This window comes from Macaca thibetana, chromosome 8, assembly GCF_024542745.1.
Source record: "Macaca thibetana thibetana isolate TM-01 chromosome 8, ASM2454274v1, whole genome shotgun sequence".
In the NCBI taxonomy this organism is placed as follows: Eukaryota; Metazoa; Chordata; class Mammalia; order Primates; family Cercopithecidae; genus Macaca; species Macaca thibetana.
The window spans coordinates 97,557,059-97,577,145 of NC_065585.1; the positions used below are offsets into that span (position 1 = coordinate 97,557,059).

The 20,087-nt window shown below is 41.9% G+C and overlaps 1 long non-coding RNA gene across 1 annotated transcript; it reads left to right on the forward strand.

Moving 5' to 3' along the window:
• The first annotated feature begins 7,611 nt into the window (after positions 1-7,611).
• LOC126960793 (uncharacterized) lies at positions 7,612-19,322 on the forward strand. Its single transcript, XR_007728108.1, has 3 exons — positions 7,612-7,842; positions 16,876-17,036; positions 18,574-19,322. It is a non-coding gene; the product is annotated as an uncharacterized LOC126960793 (long non-coding RNA).
• The last annotated feature ends 765 nt before the right edge of the window (positions 19,323-20,087 follow it).

A 20,087-nucleotide genomic window follows, 5' to 3' on the forward strand; every position in this document is an offset into this window, starting at 1 on the left:
TTTTTGTATTTTTAGTAGAGATGGGGTTTTGTCATGTTGGCCAGGCTGGTCTCAAACTCCTGACCTCAGGCGATTCACCTGCCTTGGCCCGCCAAAGTGCTGGGATTATAGGCATGAGCCACCGAGCCTGTCCTATTTTCTTCTTTTATATTTGGATTTAATTTGGTTTTCTTTTCCCAGGTTTTTAAGGTGGAAGCTTATATTGTTAATATCAGATCTTTCTTATTTTCTGGTATATGCATTTAGTGCTATAAATTTTCCTCTAGGTCAGCTTTCACTGCATCTCACAAATTTTGTTAAGTTGTGTTTTGTTTTCATTCAGTTCACCACATTTTCTTTTTCTTTTTTCTTTTTTTTTTTTTGATGGAGCCTCACTGTGTCACCCAGGCTGGAGTGCAGTGGTACAGTATTGGCTCACTGCAGCCTCCATCTCCTGGGTTCAAAAGATTATTCTGCCTCAGCCTCCTGAGTAGCTGGGATTACAGGTGTGTGCCACCACTCCTGGATAATTTTTGTATTTTTAGTAGAGACGGTGTTTCACCATGTTGTCCAGGCTGGTCTCAAACTCCTGACCTCAAACAATCTGCCTGCCTTGGCCTCCCAAAGTGCTGGGATTACAGGTATGAACCACTGCATCTCACCCAGTTCAAAATGTTTTCTAATTTATCTTGGGATTTATTCTTTGAAATCTTTCTTCTTTTCTTCTTTGTGTTATTTAGAACTGTCTTGTGTAATCTTCAAATATTTTGAGATTTTCCGCTGGGCATGGTGGCTCATACCTGTAATCCCAGCACTTTGGAAGTCTGATGCTGGCAGATCACTTGAGGCCAGGAGTTTGAGACCAGCCTGGCCAACATGGTGAAACCCATCTCTACTAAAAATACAAGAATTAGCTGGACATGGTGGCACGTGCCTGTAGTCCCAGCTACTCAGGAGGCTGAGGCAGGACAATTGCTCGAATCCGGGAGGCAGAGTTTGCAGGGAGCCAAGATCGCACTGCCACACTCCAGTCTGGGCGACAGAGTGAGACTCCATCTCAAAAAAAAAAAAAAAAAAAAATTTGAGATTTTCCATCTATCTTTCTATTATCTACTTTTAGTCTAATTTCACTGTGGTCTGAGAGCAGATGTTGTATGATTTCTATTATTTTAAATGTGTTAAGGTATGTTTTATGACCCAGAATGTGAGCTATCTTGGCAAATGTCCCATATGAGCTTGAGAAGAATATGCAAGAAAAATCTTTAAATCCACCTATACCCTGTAAGCCCCCCACTTCAAGATATCTCACCTTTTCAGATTGAACCAATGGTCACTTTCCATATTTTGATTTATGATGTTACCTACAAGTCCTGTCACCCTAAAATGTATAAACCCAAGCTATAACCCAACTGCCTTGGGCACATTTTCTCAGGATCTCTTGAGACTATACCCTGGGCCATGGTCACTCACATTGGTTCAAGATAAACCCCTTTAAAGTATTTACAGTTTGTTTTTTCCATTAACGGGGTGAAGAGCCCATCTCCATCTGATCATTTCAATCTTTCATTTCTTTATCTCTACCCATTAAGAAGCAAAGAAAAAATCCTACATCATGGCATCTGTAATTTAGTGTATACTTTAAAAGGTGGTAATTTATGTGGAATAAATGTCCTATAAAGCTACATATCAACATGATAAAAGTGGTGAGAGAAGTGGGGCTTATTGGAAAAATGTTATTTCATTTAATTATCTAAATTTTCTTATATTTTAAAAATAAACCAGCACTTTGCGAGGCTCAGGTGGGTTGATCATGAGGCCAAGAGATCAAGACCATCCTGGCCAACATGGTGAAACCCTGTCTCCACTAAAAATACAAAAATTATCTGGGTGTGGTGGCGCGTGCCTGTAGTCCCAGCTACTCAGGAGGCTGAGGCAAGAGAATCATTTGAACCCGGGAGGTGAAGGTTGCAGCGAACCGAGATTGCACCACTGCACTCGAACCTGGCGACAGAGCAAGACTCCATCTCAAAAAAAAAAACAAAACGAAACAAACAAACATGCAAAAAATGAAGATGTATATTTCTTATAGTAACCACAAAATGAAATGCTTGGGGGGAAAATCCAATGCAAAGTAAATAAACACATGAAAGTTTTCAGGGCCCCCACAGGCTAAATGATCCTCATGAGAGTGACATGAAAGCCCCATTCTTCTGTGTCTATCTGTTAGCTGAGTTCCAAGTCTAAGAGCAAAATATGAAAGATGTGGGGACATGGGAGGGCCTTAGAGTGTGAGGCCCAGAACCTTGACCTCTGTTCCATAACTTCCTCCCCAACTTGCCCTGTCCCCAGCAAACCAAGAGAGTGGTTTCTGTGCAGCACCATCACCATCCCAGCATCATCAAAATAACCAACACCCAGGGCCACCACCTGCTGACCCACCCTGAGCACCCCTCTGCTCAGGCTGCTGGGGCCAGGCTTTCCAGGCCACACAGTCTTTGGACAGCTTGAGTGGTGCATAAGTAATGCCAAGGAGGATGCTGTGTCCCTTCTGACAGGTGAGAAAAGGGCTTCAGAAAGTTGAATGGCAAGAAAAGTCAGCCCCAGTCCCGAGGCAGCTGGAACGTGTTGGCAGCTCTTGCTGCGTCCAGGTCCTGGAGACAGAAAGCCCCGCAGCTCCAGGCATCTGAGTGCAAAGAGTCCACAGAGGCCCCTGCAGAAGTAGGTGCCTGTATACCTCCCCCAGGGACTCCCACATTCTGTCCTCTTTTAATCTTCTCAAGTGAGCATCAATATGTCAGTTTGAACAATCAAAGCAGGGAGAGACAGAATGAGAGCCCCTCTATTGAGAGAATCAGAAAATGGCTCAGCTTGGGGTTCTGACTTTCCTTTGCAGCTTTTGCTTTTTGTTTTTACTTTTGTTTATTTATTTATTTATTTATTTCCACACGGACCAGGATACTAGGCATTATTTCAAGGCTTGCAAAGTTTGAAAAAGTAGAGGGTGGAACAGGTCTCAGCTCGGACCTACTTAGGGTCGTCCACCCCTAGCCTCATGAAGACCCTGGCCTGGGGCTTTGAGCTGACACCCTGACATCTTAGAACTCACAGTAAAACAGGAGTTCAGCAGGACTGGTTTCACCAGATACAGGTCACAAAGACCTCGCTGATAAAACAGGTAAAGAAACTGGCCAAAATCTGCCAAAACCAAGATGGCAATGGAAGTGACCTCTTGCTGTCCTCACTGCTCATTATATACTAATTATGATACATTAGCCTGCTAAGAGACACTCCCACTAGCACCATGACAGTTTACAAATGCCGTGGCAATGCCCAGAAGCTACCCCATATGGTCTGGAAGTAGGAGGAACTCTCAGTTCTGGGAATTCCCCACCCTTGGAATTTCTTAGGAATTCCAGGAAAATTAATGAATAATCCACCCCTTATTTACCATATGATCAAGAAATAACCATAAAAATAGCCGACTATCAGCCCTTGAGGCTGCTCTGCCTATGGAGTAGCCACCTTGTTATTCCTTTACTTTCTTAATAAAGCCTGCTTTCATTTTACTCCGTCAGCTCACTTTTGAATTCCTTCCTGTGTGAAGCCAAGAACCCATGTGACCTCTGAGGCTGCACCTCAAATTTGGGATTCACCCTGTGATATCTTTTCCGGTGATAATTAAGGGATGATGGAGACCTCTCTCTGGACCACAAATTAAGACTGATCAGCACCATTTGGACCTGAAAGGTGGGTGGGTCTCCTCTGTCCAGATTCAATTCCCTACCTTTTTTCTCCCTCAATTTTGGCTGCTCTGTTCTTTCATATGCTGTTTATTTAAAGTTGGAGAAGTGGCCATGAGACCTCTGCTGTGGCAGCCTGACTGCAGTCTCCCATTGTCTGGTGCCCTGGACAGGAGCCTGCCTGGCTGGCCATGTCTTTTGTAACCCACCTGGTTGCCTCTTCTCTTGTCCCCTCCTTCTGTAAAGATTGGCTGTTTTACTTTTCTGCTTTTAGTGCTGAAATGCATGTGCATGTTTATTCCACTGTTACATTTGTAGTCTCTGGTTTTGCCATTTGGGCAGTTGTCTCTACTCTATGTGAGGCAGGGCACTTTCCTTGATTGTTTGAATTTTTTTCTTTTGTTATTTTGAGAGATCCCCCATTGTGCTGACCCTGGGATGCCAGGGTCACTTTATTCTGTGGTCCCAAATGTGTTTGGTCTCCTGTGTTCCCCACATCCCAGCCTTTCTGCAGCCCCCCCCTTTTTTTTTTAACTCTGGCCCTAAACATTTGTGTAGTTTGCTTAACCTAACCACATCTCATTCTATTTGTCTTTCCTGTGTACCCTCAGTTCATTAATCAACAATACTGATTATTAATGATCTCGATAGACTGTAACCATTAAAGTTGTTTTCTCCATAAAGGGATATATTTGAACTATTCATCATTCAGGAAAAATCCTTCTGTGTGAAGTGAGCTTTTTTATGATACAGGAAGACTAATGAGACTATAAAACAATTATTTTCCCACTTTGTTTTTTAGAGATGTGTTAAGTTTTGCAGCCTGTCTGGAAATGGACTTAAATATCATTAAACTGCCTTGCTGCTGGTCATGTAGGCCATCTCAGGTTCTGAAAGGGAGAAGGCAAAGGTGTTGAGGTTCACTGATAACCACCCTCTGGATGCTCTGGGGTTTTTCAACATTTTGGATGGGCACCCTTATTGGCTGATACCTGGGTACTCAGTTTTTTTTTTTTTTAGCATTTGGTACTGTTAGCCACCCCCGGATGCTCTGGGGTGTTGGGCATTGGCATTCCTTCTAGGATTGTGGATTAGAGTCCTTTCCTAGGGGAATCTTGGTCTTGCATTTTGTATTCTACCCTAAAGTTATCATTTTCTCTAAAGTGTTTTCTTTGCTTAATGTCATGTTAACACTTTGGTAGAGGAGATGAGAATTTGCAGGGGAAAATAACTGGGCTCTTGCTACACTGAGAAAAACTTTTGTGTTTAGTAGAGATCCTTGTTAGACAACAGCACATCTTTGTTTATGTGTGTGTATACATGCCTAGATGTGTTTATGTGTATGTACATTTCTTATGTTATATATTGTGTGTATGGAGTACCCAATTGGCTTGTAAACAAAAGAACAATCATAAGTTCAATAAATAAGTCTAAGTATTTTTCAAGTTAATGTGACTTAAGTTCAATAAAATGTAGGGTTACTGAAAATTCATATGTAATTCTGTGTATAAAATGTGCCAAAGAAGATATCCGCTTATTAAAAAAAAACATTAGACCAATTCAAACGTTATTTAAAGTGGGGGTTTTTAATGTGGACTTAGGAAGATAATAGAAAGAAAGTAGAAAAAAAGAAAAAAAAACAGTAAGTAGGGGAGAGAGATGTGAAGAGAGTTATGAATATGAAGATGTCTTTTTGGTAAGGAAGGCAATAAAGAAAAGAAATTTTATATGAGAAAGAGTCTTACATGGCATGTTCTTGTCCCAAAGTAGAATGATTGATTATTTAGGAAAGAAGGAAATAAAGGACAAATCACAAAGTCCAAGCTTGTCATAGATGGTCTGTGTAAGTTACGATAAGGTTCATAAAAGGGAATTTATCAACAATTTTATAATTAAATTAGCCATAACTGAAAGAAAATATATTTATCTAAATTTTGGTTCCCTATATTTAAAGAGTTGTTTCTTGTAAGTATTGGTTTGCTTTCAGTAAAATTGCAAGAAATATTGACTTAATTATAAAATCTGTTTCCTTTTAAGGCTTCTCATATTTGTATCTGTTCCTTTTCCCTTGAAAGGTTACATCTTTTGCAAGCTCAAAAATGACTACTCTAGATTTCTACTGGGAAAACAAATATGACACTCACCTTATGCTGTAACTGAGTATCTAAGGCTTTGATCTTCCATGGTGGTGGCTGGGGTTCAATTCCTGGCTTAGGGAATGAGTTATTTCTGGTTTGATACTTGTGGGACTTTTGCCATTTATTTATTCTTTTTCCTCCCATGGCCAACTTACTGCAAGGGCATTCCCCCAAGGATGGTGGGTAACCCAAAGCCAATTAGCCTAATTAACCAAGTCTGGTTTCCTGACTTCAATTTTCTTTGAGCTGCCTTAGGAGTGATTACTGTAAAAATCACTCACCAGTGCTTTGTAGGCAACTCATGTGTCCATGGTTATGTTGTAACCATAGTTAGGGCTTATTGGTTTCACCTGGGGAAATACCGTTGCAGGAAGAAAAAGGTTCAAAAGCCAGAGGTTTCAGCTCTTTGTCCTGGATAGAGTCTGGTATTAAGAGATTTAACATAATGTTTTTAAAAAAGAGCTCTATGGTTAAAAATCAGCTTAATTAAAAATGAAGATCCAAGCTATATATATTTAAAAGGCTATATGCTTTTTCCATTTTTGGATTTTGGGTTTTTTGGAGAACAAGTGGATTTCTTTTGGTTTTTCTTCTAAGTTGACTATATTATTTCTCCAATCTCTCTTCTTGCCACCCTAATGTCTGTATGAAAGGACCTTATGTAATTTCTGAGAGTTGGGCTGGGCATGGTGGCTTACACCTGTAATCCTAGCACTTTGGGAGGCTGAGGCGGGTGGATCACAAGGTCAGGATATAGAGACCATCCTGGCTAACATGGTGAAACCCATCTCTACTAAAAATACAAAAAATTAGCCGGGCGTGGTGGTGGGTGCCTATAGTCCCAGCTACTTGGGAGGCTGAGGTGGGAGAATGGCGTGAACCTGGGAGGCGGAGCTTGCAGTGAGTCGAGATCATGCCACTGCACTCCAGCCTGGGTGACAGAGTGAGACTCCATCTCAAAAAAAAAAAAAGAAAAAAAAAGAGAAATTTCTGAGAGTCTGGGACTCTTTGAGAAAAATAGAGGAGGCACCACAGAGCCTACTTGGAGAAAAACCTCTGTTTTCCTCATGGAAACCCAGAAATTGTAAGCAGGTAGATCCTTCTCAAAATCTAAGTCTTTGATCTATTTTGCATTGTGTTACATGACCTTTTGACTTTTGGGGGCATCACAAATTGCTTATGAAAAAACTTTTAGACTTAGTATATAATTGAGAGCTGGAAAATATACCTTTGGGGATGGCTAGCAGCAGTTATGAGGGTAAAATACTCTGCTCTTTGCATGTTTGTATAAGAAAAGCATGCTTTTGGCCACTTGGAAGATACAGAAGCATTCCCAATCCCACTGAGAGGTGAGACTCCCATGGGAGGTGGGCTAATTATTGACTGGACTAATTGGTTTTGAGTTGCCCACCAGCCTTGGGGAAATGCCTTTGCAAAAAAATGCACAGTGAAAGCATTGCACTGTCTCATCCATGGTGTTTCCTTTTTTGGGAGGACCCAGGATAAGGTCTAAAAATGGGATTTTTTTACCTGTGGAGATCTGTTTTGCCTTCCAGCTGTGCCCACCTATTAGGCCCTAAAAACTGCATGTTTTCTTGGCTTTGTTCCTGAAAATGCTTTACCCTAAAGTCAATAACCAATTAAGAAATTTACATCTTTTTTTTGAGACGGAGTCTCGCTCTGTCACCCAGGCTGGAGTGCAGTGGCGCGATCTTGGCTCACTGCAAGCTCCACCTCCTGGGTTCACACCATTGTCCTGCCTCAGCCTCCTGAGTAGCTGGGACTACAGGTGCCTGCCACCACACCCGGCTAATTTTTTGTATTTTTTTTTTTTAGTAGAGACGGGATTTCACTGTGTTAGCCAGGATGGTCTTGATCTACTGACTTCATGATCTGCCCGCCTTGGCCTCCAAAAGTGCTGGGACTACAGGCGTGAGCCACTGTGCCTGGCCAAGAAATTTACATCTTTAAAAAAATCTCCACATGTAAGTATGTCTGCTTTTCCTGCCCATCTTGACTAAACTTTCACTGACACCATTTTTTCACCAAAAATTATTCCTTTAAAAATGTAAATTTGGAACTGCCTGGGTGACAATTGTTTAGGGCAAGGGAACACATAATCAAGAGACTGTTTGTTTAAAATTAAAAAGGAAAACTTAAAAACAGGCAAATAGAAAGCCTTATAACCCTACTAGATCTATATCCATCTGTCTATATGTGTTGTGTGTGTTTCACTATCAAAATATATAAAAGAGCTATAATTAATTGGCTTTTAAAAAGCACTTAACTATTTTGCCAGAAAAATTTTTTAAATGCCTTTTAGTTCACATGACTCATAAGCTTTTTTAAAGAAAAGACATTTTAAAATTGCTGGTAAAACATTCTTCAAAATTTGGATATTTGGTCAAAATTAGGCAGATCACATATTAGGTTTGCTAAATGCTTTAAGGTCAGAAACTGCTTTTAGGACTTTTTTTTTTGAGATGAAGTTTTGCTCTTGTCGCCCAGGCTGGAGTACAATGGTATGATCTCTGTGCACTGCAACCTCTGCCGGCTGGGCTCAAGTAATTCCTCTGCCTCAGCCTCCCTAGTAGCTGGAATTACAGGCACCCACCACCACACCCGGTTAATTTTTGTATTGTTAGTAGAGAGAGGGTTTCATCGTGTTGGCCAGGCTGATCTTGAACTCCTGATCGCAGGTTATCCACCCGCCTCGGCCTCCCAAAGTGCTGAGATTACAGGTGTAAGCCACCACACCTAGCCTTATATAACTTCTGATAGTTGTTCCACTGGCCTGCTTTAGAGCCATTAGATTCTAGACAAGGCCTAGGGATGTGTGGAATTAGCCATGCCCCGTGGCTATGCTGGAAAGCATCAGGCTATCTGCAGTTCTTTGCTTTATCCTAGGCTTTTCACTTGGTATATAATTACAATTGCTCACACTAAAAAAATAAAAATTATATGTTCTTGGTAAAAAGGCATCAGGATGTGGTTTTAAAAATAAAGTAGATCCAGCATGGTGGCTCATGCCTGTAATCCCAGCACTTCGGGAGGCTGAGGCAGGTGGATCATGAGATCAGGAGATCGAGACCATCCTGGCCAACATGGTGAAACCCCATCTCTATTAAAAATACAAAAATTAGCTGGGTGTGGTGGTATGAGCCTATAATCCCAGATACTTGGGAGGCTGAGGCAGGAGAATCACTTGAATCCAGGAGGCGGAGATTGAAGTGACCCAAGATCGGCCACTGCACTCTAGCCTGGTGACAGAGCGATACTCCATCTCAAAAAAATAAAATAAAATAAAGGAATTTTGTCTAATTTAGATGGTTTAATAATTGTTTTAAGTTAAACAAATAGGAAGAACTGAAGGTTTAAGCAAGTTGTAGAAGGTTTGTGAAAAATTAACCTTGTAAAGAATTCTGTGTGTCAGCAAGTTGACTAAAAATAAAAGAGTACTATATAGTTTTTTCATAAATTGGATATTAAAATAAAAGCACACTGATTCAAGGCCAGAATCTGAGCCCATATGTCAGAATAACAGTGTTTTTTTTTTTTTTTTTTTTTTTTTTTTTGCACATTAATCTGATTTTTAACATAAAATTATAATGAGTTATAAGTTTATGGAAATCTTATATCATCAAACCAATTAAAATCAAACAAGTTTGTTTATAAGATTTTATTTAAAATTAGTTTTAGCATTAATGAGGTGGAATTTGGTTTTCTCTTTTGAACAAGATTACTGTATAATATTGAGAGACAGCCAGGTGTGGTGGCTCATGCCTATAATCCCAGCACTTTGGGAGGCCGAGGCAGGGGGATCACCTGAGGTCAGGAGGTCAAGACCAGCCTGGTCAACATGGTGAGACCCTGTCTGTACTAAATATACAAAAGAATCAGCTGGGCATGGTGGTGGGCATCTTTAATCTTAGCTACTCAGGAGGCTGAGGCAGGAGAATTGCTTGAACCCGGGTGGTGGAAGTTGCAGTGAGCCAAGATCGTGCCACTCCACTCCAGCCTGGGTAACAGAGTGAGACTCCATCTCAAAAAAAAAAAAATTGGGAGACAATAAAAATCATTTTGCCTTTTAAATGAACTAAAACAAAAATGGAGTGAAACAGGACAGATTCGGATAGGCTTGTGCTATCTTTATTGTGTTTTGTGGATTGGAAAACTGAGTCTTCCCTCTATCATTAAGTAAAGGTTTTTACTTTTTTGAAATCTTTGCATTATCATTTTGGCTAGATAAATGACTTATAGTGAGTGACCTAGGATTTTATTTTATAATATCAAATGTTTTAAACAATTGATATTTGCCAAAGTTTTCAAAATCAAATTCTAAATTATGTTTTTTTGACCTGATTAATCCCTTTTGATATTAGGTTCTCCAATTTCCAAAAAAAGACATATTCAGCTTATTTCATATATTAAAATTATGCATGAAGCATTGTCAAATATAAAATGGTATTTAACTTTCTTTGAGTTATGTTCATATAAGTATGTTTTAGTATCTTACAAAATTACATAAAATTTCTATAATTCTGATATGTCTCAGTATATACTAGCAGTAATAATTATAATTCTTAAGTTAAATTGTTGTGTAGCACAAAAATCACCAAACTCCCTTGTCAATTGAGTCTTTAACTGTGGCTGTCCTGAGACTTGTTTTCCACAGGAAGTCATTGTCTTGTTGTAATCCTTTTCAAAAGGTGGTTTAGAATCAGCTACAGGACCCTGATGGGTATTGTTAAATGCAGATATCTGATAGCTTTAAAATTATGCCATTGAGCCAGGCGTGGTGGCTGATGCCTGTATTCTCAGCACTTTGAGAGGCCAAGGCAGGCAGATAGCTTGAGCTTAGGAATTCCAAATCAGCCTTGGCAACATGGTGAAACACTGTCTCTACAAAAAATGCAAAAATTAGCCAGGTGTGGTGGCACATGCCCGTAGTCCTAGCTAGTCATGAGGCTGAGGTGGGAGGACCGTTTGAGCCTGGAATGCAGAAGTTGCAGTGAGATGAGATCATGGCATTGCACTTAAGCCTGGGCAACATGAGTGAGACCCTGTTTCCAATAAAAAAGAAAAATAAAGAAAAAATAAAATTAAATTTAAAAATGGTGCCATTGAAACAGAAGAAAAAACTTCTAGGGCTGTTGTAGAAAGCTAATATATTCATAAGGACTGCTGGCTCAATATCCGTGCTATGAAGAGTTAATAGCATAGACTAAACCAGTAAAAACATGTAATCTTTTGTCACGTTTTCTGCTTTGAATGTTTCTGATTCCTTCTGTTGTTTTTAGAGTCAAGAAAACTTCTTTTTCTTTGGAGCTATTTACAGCTTTTAACAATTGAATAAATTATAGTCCTGTGAGCAAAATTTGGAGCATATTTCTTTGTGTCTACCTGATTTATCTAGAATTTGAAAACAATTTGTGAGTACTCTTAAATTATAGCAATATAGTTATTTGCATAAGTGCAATATAAATCTATTTTCTTTTGTAATAGCACAGTAGTTATTTTACCAAGGCTTTGACTGGAATGGCATGCTTTTGATTACAAACAGACTGCTTTATGGAATCAAAGTTGACATATAAGGCCAATAAAAGCCCTTTAGAAAACTAGCCACATACCTTATCTATGCAGTACCTGTACAGTGTTCCTGACCTGTGGTGAACAAAGAATGTCACTTTCTGACAGGCCCAGGCGCCTCCAGTTATCTTGGGACCTCAAGAGGAGAGAAATTCACCTGACTCATAGAGATACTTGCAAGCACAGATAAATCTGAGGCTTCTTCAGGACAGGCCTTCATACTGTCACAGAGGAGCTACAAAGAGGAAAACTTGCCAAAATCACTAGATCAGGTAGCAAGAGATATATATGCCTCTGTGTGGCTGAGCTCAAGGAAAAAAGTAAAATACATTTAAAGAGGTTAATGTCAAAATACATTTAAAGAGGTTAATTCTGAGCCAATATGAGTGACTGCACCCTGGGGTTCACAGTCTCACCAGGTCCTGAGAAAGCATGCCTATGGTGGTGAGGTTACAGTTTGCTTTATACATTTCAGGGAGACAGGAATTGCATGTGGAGTCATAAATAAATACATGGAAGGTATGCATTGGTTCATTTAAAAAAGGCAGAATATCTCCTACTGGTGGAGAGGGGCAGTGCTTTCAAGTCATAGGTGGGTTTTGAGGATACTTTAGTGGACAGTTGGTTGAGAGAGTTAAGCTATTATCTAAAGACTTGAAGTTACTAGAAAGGAATACCTGAGTTAAGATTAGTGGGTTATGGAGCCAAGGTTCTTGTTATACAGATGAAGCCTCATAGGTGGCATCCCTCAGAGAGGATAAATGGTGACTGTCTCCTTTCAGACCTTAAAATATGTTGGGTTCTCTCCTAGATCCAGGAAAGGCCTAGAAAGGGAAGGCCTGGCTGCATGAATGGAGATTCTCGAAAGACGCAAATTTCCCACAAAAACAGTTTGCAGGGCCATTTCAAAATATAGAAAAGTATATTTTGGGGTTATATATTTTTATTTCCTTCAGGGTCTGCTATCTGTCATGTGATGCTATACCAGAGTCAGGTTGGAAAGTAAGTCACATTGTACCAGATTAATACAAATCTGCCTAACTAGATGTTATAGTTTGTAGGTCCGTTAGATAGGAATTTGGGCAAGAAAAAAAAGAGTTTAGTCCTGTCCATGAAAAGAGTCAAGCCCTGTAAAGTACTTAAAGAGTTCATTCTGAGCCAAAGATGGGTGACCAATGACCTGTGACACAGCCCCAGGAGATCCTGAGAACAAGCGCCCAAGGTAGTTAGGACGCAGTGTGGTATTTTATTTTATTTTATCTTATTTTATTTTATTTTACTTTTTGAGACGGAGTTTCACTCTTGTCGCCCAGGCTAGAGTACAATGGCGTCATCTCAGCTCACTGCAACCTCTGCCTCCTGGGTTCATGCAATTCTCCTATCTCAGCCTCCTGAGTAGCTGGGATTACAGGCACCCACCACGCCCAGCTAAGTTTTGTATTTTTAGTAGAGACGGGGTTTCACTGTTTTGGCCAGGCTGATCTCGAATTCCTGACCTCAGGTGATCCACCTGCCTTGGCCTCCCAAAGTGCTGAGATTACAGGTGTGAGCCACTGAGCCCAGCCTACAGTGTGGTTTTATACACTTTAGGGAAACATGAGACATCAATAAGTACATGTAAGGTGTACATTGGTTCTATCTGGAAAGGTGGGACAACTGGAAAGGTGGGGAATGACTTCCAGGTCATAGGCGAATTTGAGGATTTTCTGACTGGCCATTGGTTAAGTCATTATTTAAAGACCTGGTATCAAAATAAAGGAATGTCTAGGTTAAGAGTTTTGGAGACCAAGCTTTTATGCAGATGAAGCCTGCAGGTAACTGATTTCAGACAGAATGGATTGTAAATGTTTCTCATCAGACTTAAAGAGTCTGTTCTATCAGTCTTAAGGTCTCTGTGTTAGTGTTCATGCTCGTCAGCTGTGCCTGAATTCCAAAAGGGAGGAAGGCATAATAAGCCATGTTCGACTCCAGCTTCCCATCATGGCCTGAACTCATTTTTCTGGTTAACTTTGGAATGCCCTTGGCCAAGAGGAGGGTCCATCAGTCAATTGGAAGGCTTAAAGTTTTACTTTATAGTTATCAGGCTGTAAATGGAACCACCTAGGATGTGGATCTCTGAGTCCTTTAATAAACTAATTTGTTCTGGACTATAGGAAGGTTGTGTGGAGGGAAGACCTAATGGTGTGAGGGGATTAATCCCCTGTGCTTCTCCTTGAGCTCTGGGAACTGGTGAGGAAGCAGCTGAGGATTGGGCGTTGATTTGTCAGAGATGTTGGAACCAGAGTGACTCTATCTTGAATAGGGGGTGGGTAAAATGAGACTGAGACCTGCTGGGGTGCATTCTCAAGGGGTTAGGCATTCTTAGTCACAAGATGTTTGTAGTTAAGGGAACAGATTAATAATACTTACTAAACAGATGCAGGACTCAACAAACTCAGAAAATGTCCTGATGTCCCGGTATCTTAAGAACAAGAGCCCTCTTAGTTCTTAGTTTAAGAATATTTTGCTTTAAAGTAAAAATATAGATTCTTGTAGAAGACAGTAGTTACACAAGATGAACACTGTTTTGTCATGAGCCCTTGTAGTGGAGCACATCTCCCCCATGATTTTTTTTGCTTTGTTCTCTTGTACATAAACAGGCATTGCACCTAAGGTGGGCATGTTCCTCCTCTTGCTTTTGGAAATGCCCTGCTCTGCCTATGGAGTAGCCATTCTTTCATTCCTTTACTTTCTTAATAAACTTGCTTTCACGTTACTCTGTGAACTCTTCCTGAATTCTTTCTTGTGCAAGATCCAAGAACCCTCTCTTGGTGTCTGGATCAGGACCCCTTACTGATGGGTGGACACATAGTGTCTGCCATGCAGCCATTGCTGAGCCAGGCTCAGGGAGAAGGGGCAGAATCCCACAGTGGACTTCAACCGACTCAGTCTGATGGAATATTCACAGCCACACAGGGGGCACTAGAGGGGGCTCAGTGTGACAGCAGAAGTGAGAGGTGTGTGGGCAAAGGAGCAGTTCATTGAGACTTCAGTGGATCCAGTATAGAAGAGGAGCAACTGGCCACGTGGTTGGGGCAGAGGGCACTTTGAGAGAGGGCGGGGTGAGGGAAGAGTTTCCAGAGATGAGGCCTGCAGGGGAAGTGCAAGACCTCCCAGGGAATTAGCAAGTGGCCTGGTGTGTCTCACGGGGTGGGATTCTAGTCCTCAGGATGGGGACAGCTGCCCTGGAGCAGCTCAGGGAGAGAGCTCAGGAAGGAAGCTCACCTGAGAGCAGCTGTGACTTCTGGAGCTGCACAGTTGATTCTTCCCAAGTGAGACACACAGGAGTTTTATTTTCATTGCCTTTTTCTCAGATTCTTGACTTTGTTAACCTGGAGTAAGGGATGTGAGAGAAAGCAAGAACCCCCTTTTTAAGGGGCCTGCAGACCCCAAACACAGAAATAAAGGAAAATCCTGAGTTCCTCTGAGGGCAATTCCAGGCACTTCGCAATCTCCAACAAGTAAATAAGTGACTTGTTAAACAAGAAGGCAACAGTAGGCTAAAACAATAGCTAAAGAAGTTAGAGTCCCAGAGATATTTGTTTTCCCTACAGAAACCAATGATAATCTCTTAGCATATGTCCCTAAGTTGTCTTTCAGAGGCTTGGACCCTCACTGAGGACCCCACAGAAAGGATCCATTGACATATTTCCCCAGATAAAGGAGAAGTGAAGACTAAACTTTAACTACCATTTTTGGTTCTAAGTTTCTTCCCGAGGGGTTTAGGGAAAGGCACTCCTCACAACCAGTTAACATTCTTCTACTGACCCCAAATGTTTAAACAAAGCTTCTCTATTTTAGTCAACTGCAAATTAGAAGATCTTTGAATCTACCTATGACCTGTAAGCCCCTGCTTCAAGATATCCCACCCTTTGGGGCCAAAAACAATGTGTAACTTCTGTGTATTGATTTGTGGTTTTGCCTGTAGCTTTTGCTTTCCTGAAATGTACTCCTAGTTTTAAAAAGCCTTATCTACAAGCCATCAGGGAGTTTACGTTTTAAGCAGGAGTCCACCAGATTCTCCTTGCTTGGTGCTCTGCAATAAATGCCTTCCTTTCTGTTCACTGCAAAACTCTCAGTGTAGGTATCTGGTTTTACTGCACTGGGCGAGCAGACCCCAGTTCGATTCTATAACAAGCCTTGGGTGTTCTCAGGCAGTCAGGGGAGGAGGTAGTTACTGATCCTTCCCCAGTCTCTGGGGAGCATCAGTCCTGCAGAAGGTGCTTCCAGGCAGAAGCCTGAGCAGCAGCAGCACCTCCTTACTGATTCCCATAGGGTCAGCCTCAGGACCTCCCAGTCCAGAGACCAGCCCACAGGTCACATTCCTTTCTCTTTCAGTGGGGTATGTGTGCATGTGCATGCATGTGCAAGTGTGTGTGTGTGTGCATGTGTGTGCATGTATGTGCATGTCTTCACAAATTCATTTTGGACTGCCACTGCTTCTCTCCATCACTGTTGCCCATCTCCAGGCTGTGGCCTGTATTGCATGAGGAGGGCAGCCATGAAATTTAGTGGGGGAGGATCCCTTCTCCTCCCCACCCTCTCAAATCCAGTCAGAACAGGTATTTCAGGGAGAGCCTTAGAATCCACAAGTCCAATGTTTTAAAAGTCAGCCTCAGAAAGGGAGGGGGAAAATTCCATTCCTCTTGGGTGTGGCAGCTGAAAATACCTGGAAGTAGATGTGCTTAGAGTCCTGAGAAGACAGGGTGGGGCCTGGAGCCCCAGACACTGAGGGGTCCTGGATCAGTGTTCCAGGCTAGAGGTGCTGGCCTCACGATGCCCTCACCTGCAACTCAGTGAGGAGAAGGGTTGCACACACATGCCCCCAAATTGCTTCCTCTCCTTTCCCTCAGTCTACAGCCTTGAGAACTAAGAGCTCACCTAAGCTTTCATCAGTCACTGCTGTGTGTGTGCACTTGTCTCTGTGTGTGATAGTGTTTGTAGATTTTCCCACCACACTTGGACGCTTGTATCTATTTCACAGAAAACAAAATATAGTCACTATCTGAAATACAAGACAATGAAAAGTACATAAAGTCAGCTCCTTGTCATTCATTCACTGAATATTTATTGAGCACTAGGCTTTCCCAGATACTGGTACCAGGAGTATTGGTGTGAATACAGCAGCCACAGTGCTTGCCCTTAAGAAGCTGACATTCTAGTGAGGGAGACAGACACAAAACAAGTTAATGTGAAATTACCAAGCATAGCACATGCCTATAAAGAAAAGAATAAGGTTCTGGAAGAGGGAGCACCTCAGGGCATCTCCTAAATCCTTATCCAAAACATGATTAAAATCAATCATGTTTTCCAATGGCTTATTTCAGTGATTTATACATCTAGGCTCAACAGCAGAACCATCTGAAGAACTTTTATTTTCTGTACTACAGAAATCTGTGCTGTACCTGACCTCCTGAATCAGAAGTTTCACCCAAGGATCTATACATTTATGAAGCTCCACAGATTATATTGAGACATGCAAGGTTGAGGACCATTGGCCCATCTAGGAGGTTGTGCGCACATGACTCCTGTTTCTGTGGTGAAAACAGAGGTGAGCTCAACATTCCTGTGTGTCTTTCAGATGGTTCCATAGTACCACCTCCTGAGCCTGAGCCTGTTCAGCGTTGGCCTGTGGGGGTTTTTTTTTTTTTTTTTTTTTTTTTGAGACAGTATCACTCTGTCACCCAGCCTAGAGTGCAGTGGTGCAATCTTGGCTCACTGCAACCTCCTCCTCCTGAATTCAAGCGATTCTCCTGCCTCAGCCTCCCAAGTAGCTGGGATTACAGGCACCCGCCACCATGCCTGGCTAATTGTTTTCTTTTTATTAAAATTAGAGACAGGGTTTCACCATGTTGGCCAGGCTGGTTTCCAACTCCTGACCTCGGATGATCCGCCTCAGCCTCCCAAAGTGCTGGGATTACAGGCATGAGCCACTGCGCCTGGCTGGCCTGTGGGTTCCTGTAAGCATGGCCATGGCCTCTGCACCCAACAGTGCTTTGGTGGACTGAGGGGAAGAAGCAAAGGGGCTTTTCCACTGACCCTGTTGTGCTGTGGGAGGAAGGCCTGACTGGACACATGCAGGACATTGCTCTGTTTTGGAATCATGTGAGGACATATGTGTGAGTGCGCATCTATGTATGTGTGCTTGTGTGACTCTACATGTGTGCACATGTGTATGTGTGATGGTGCATGTCTGTCTATATGTGTGTGTACGTGCCTGTGTGCCTGGGCTTGTGTGTGTGTGTGTGTGCGCGCATGTATCTGTGTATATGTGCATGTCGTCTCTGTGTGTGTATATGTGTATGTGTGACTGTGTGTGTCTGTGTGTGTGCACATTAATGGATTTATTATGTTTTTTAAAGAAAACCCTCTTTCAAAGCAAAATTCAACTGAATTTGACTCTGCAAATATTGTCAAAAAAGATCATTTGATTTCATGGTAATTTTTATAATTGATGGAAAAGCGAACACTCAATCTTTTTAATTAATAGTCTATTTTTAGAGAAGTTTTAAGCTTACAGAAATTCAGCAGAGAGCACACAAAGTTTCTAAGCATTCTCAGACTGTGGTCACCCAGTTTCTCTTATTTTAACATCTTGCATTGGTGTGGTATGTTTGTTATAATTCACAAATAATAATTATTATAATTGACAAATATAATTGACAAATAATCATTATTATTATAATTGACAAATAATAATAGTTATTAACTAAAATCTATAACCTACATTAGGCTTCAGCTTTGCATTATGCACTCTAAGAGTTCTGAGAAACGCTTAGTGTCTCATATAAACCATTATGTGTCCTACAGAATAGTTCTACCATAAAAATCCTGTGTGCCACCAATTTATCCCTTCTCTCCAACACTCATTTTAAGAAAGGAAACTCCGTTGATGGAGGAACTGCTGAGGGATTCACTGCATCAGGGTTTTAAGCTGCTCCATGATATTCACACTAACTTGTTCACACACAGTGCCATTTCTATTTCCGGTTATGTGGTGCGTGTTTTCCTAGTTTGCTTTTTTTGATGTTGGGATAAATCCCATAATGTAATGGTAAATTTATTCTCTTTCTCTTCAAAATCTGCAGTTCTGTTGGAGGTCCTCCTTACCACTGATGGCTTCTTAGTGCGTGAGAGAGTCTGCCCCCAGCCTGGCAGTGCTGCTCCGTGCACAGGTCCCCTCAGCCTGGGCCCCACACTGAGGTTCCTGAAGACAACGCCCCGGACTGAGTCAGACCCTGCCTTGGGACGTGGTTAGAGAGCCCATCCCAGAGAGAGCTCTGTGGATTCCCAGTGGGCCCTCTGCTGGAGGAAGGAGGCCCTGCTACTCACTCCCAAAGAAAGCAGCAATCATTTCATTGCGGAGGGAAGAAAATGCTCCCCAGGTCAGGGGAAGGGACTCTCTGCATCCCTGGAGGGACCGAAAAAAGCAGGGTCCAGGTTACCCTTATCCCCATGACCATAACTCTGTGTCTCTTGTTGGTTTTAGGGGTGGATTCTTAGTCTGTGGTGACCCAGGAGCCATCACTCTTAGGGCCTCCTGGAGGGATGGTCACACTCACCTGTGCCCTGAGCTCTGGCTCAGTCTCTACCAGTCACTACCCCAGCTGGTACCAGCAGACCCCAGGCCAGGTTCCACATATACTCATCTGCAGCCCAAACACCTGCCCTTCTGGGGTCCCTGGGCGCTTCTCTGGCTCCATCCTTGGGAACAAAGCTGCCCTCACCGTCACGGGAACTCAGTAGATGATGACTCTGATCATTACTATGTGCCATACATGGGTAGTGGCAATTTAAAGCGGTTTTAGTTGTACCTCCTTATGGGTTTAAACCACAGTGATTTAAACCCATAAGGAGGTACAACTAAAACCGCTTTACATACTCAGAACGATTCAGCCCTTAGAGGCAGGAGAGAAGGTAAGAGGGTGGGAATGTCAACACCATGAGCAGGGAGCCTCCTTGCCCCAGTGTCCTGTGCAAGGGTTCACTGCCAGGTGCCTTATCCAGTCTCTCCCAGGGTGTGTCCATCTCCCCAGTGTGATGCTTCCGTGAATACATAAACTCACAGTGAGTCACAGAGACGCCCGTGCTCCAGAAAGACTCTTCTTACTCAGAGAGAGTCAACAGACATATGCTCATTCATTAATTTGTCCATGGAGACCAATTTGTATTTTATTTATCACTGAAGTAAGGGCCTTGCCGAGTGCCTTGTTAAAAATGCAATTTGCCAATCTAGACCTACTGAATCAGAAACTTGTGTTGGTGCCTAATAATTTGTATTTAACAAGATGTACATGAGACTTTTGTTAGCATTAATATTTGGGAAGAGCCTACTTTTATTATTATGAAATTATTCCTGGGAGTCTCTGTTTAAAATGATCTCAGGTAATATTCCATGATCCCACTCTCCTAAGTTCCCATTCAAAACCTCCAGAATGCTCAGAAACAGACTTAAAATCTCAAGCCATGGCCAAATTTATAACTTTATTTCTGCAGACAGAGATGGGAGGAATTTCCAAAACCATACATTCTTAGGTGCCAGGTGTGGTGACTCATGCCTATAATACCTAATACTTTGGGAGGCTGAGGCATGAGGATTTCT